At 31.7% G+C, this 1,337-nt stretch overlaps 1 protein-coding gene and 1 long non-coding RNA gene across 2 annotated transcripts in view; one reads left to right on the forward strand and one right to left on the reverse strand.

Moving 5' to 3' along the window:
- The first annotated feature begins 744 nt into the window (after nucleotides 1-744).
- The window catches only part of LOC111085959, a 38,716-nt gene continuing 38,123 nt past the window's right edge, over nucleotides 745-1,337 (forward strand). Inside the window, exon 1 of the long non-coding RNA XR_002610728.1 lies at nucleotides 745-828. This is a non-coding gene — a long non-coding RNA (uncharacterized LOC111085959). The remainder of the gene's footprint in view (nucleotides 829-1,337) is intronic.
- The window catches only part of LOC111085958 (transmembrane protein FAM155B-like), a 74,974-nt gene continuing 74,535 nt past the window's right edge, over nucleotides 899-1,337 (reverse strand). Inside the window, exon 4 of the transcript XR_002610726.1 lies at nucleotides 899-951. The gene's annotated coding sequence lies outside the window, so the exon portion shown is untranslated. The remainder of the gene's footprint in view (nucleotides 952-1,337) is intronic.

Here is a 1,337-nt window from a genome sequence, read left to right on the forward strand (position 1 = left end):
GCTAGAAAGAAGAGGTGGAAACTTTTATCAAAATAAAAGTAAATTATAATACATTGTCGCTATCTATGTATTTACATTATACTTATTATTGAAATAAATGGTTCAAACTCTATATAATAATATATTTCCTACATAAATTTAATGTTAACCATACTTTAACTACAGTTTTTGTTTGCCACTGAAATTTAAATGTCAGTAAACAATAGTTCTTTCACTTTAGATAGTGATATAAAACACTCAGTGCAGATTCGAATCCCCATCCCATCAAACATTATCGCCCTTTCAGCCGTGAGGGCGTTATAAAGTGATGGTCAATCCCACTATTCATTGGTAAAAAGAGTAGCCCAAGAGTTGGCGGTGGGTTGTGATGACTAGCTGCCTTCTCTCTAGTCTTACACTGCTAAATTAGGGACGGCTAGCGCAGATAGCTCTCGTGTAGATAAATTACACTTTATGAATATCCGTTTCTAATGATATGTACAATCATAGCTTTCTCTTTCTCAGAATGTAATGGTCCTAAAAAGGACCTTTAAATTTTATTCGTTTAAGAAAAATCGTTTTCTTCAGGAGAAGAATAGCTTTCTTGTTCATTATCTTCTGTACGAATCTCCATTTGAAATATATTATGTATATTTTGTATAATACCAATGGCTGGCCCAGTGAAGTAGTAATTGGGAACATTTAAATGTTCAGTCATATGACTGCGTAAATAAAACAAATTTCTATAAACAAATTATACAGGACACTCACCATAATGATTTGAAAGGAGATGATGATCACATGATTTGAAAATATTCATCATAAAGTATACACTCGTAACCCATGTCTGTAAGTATGTTTATCTATTATTTTTATACACATATATAATCCAGATCAAAGGAACTCTCTAAGAAGTGACGCCAAAAGGTGACTAATGCTTTCACCTTTGTTCGTTAGTCGCATAACCACTACCTGAGAAAAACAAATAATGGATTAGTTTCTACAAAAGTGACAGAGAAATCAAAAATTTTAATTCCGTAATTCATAAACACCATCAATAGCATTAATTAACAAAGTTGATCTCGCTAAGGATGATATATATAAATCTTTAAAAAAATCTGACAATAATTAATGGCAATGTTTACTGTAAATATAAAAAAAGTGAGAAACTTTTCATCAGTAGAGGCAATGTGTGCAATAATAGCTTTTTCTTTCTCAGGATGTGATGGTCCTGAAAAGGACCATTAAATTTCATGTGTTTAAACAAAATCGTTTTCTTCAGAAGAATAGCCCTCATCTTCACTATCTTCAGTACGAATAATTCCGTAAATAATTCTACAACACGAACAGCACAGATA

This window comes from Limulus polyphemus, unplaced genomic scaffold (genome assembly GCF_000517525.1).
Source record: "Limulus polyphemus unplaced genomic scaffold, Limulus_polyphemus-2.1.2 Scaffold738, whole genome shotgun sequence".
Taxonomy (NCBI): Eukaryota; Metazoa; Arthropoda; class Merostomata; order Xiphosura; family Limulidae; genus Limulus; species Limulus polyphemus.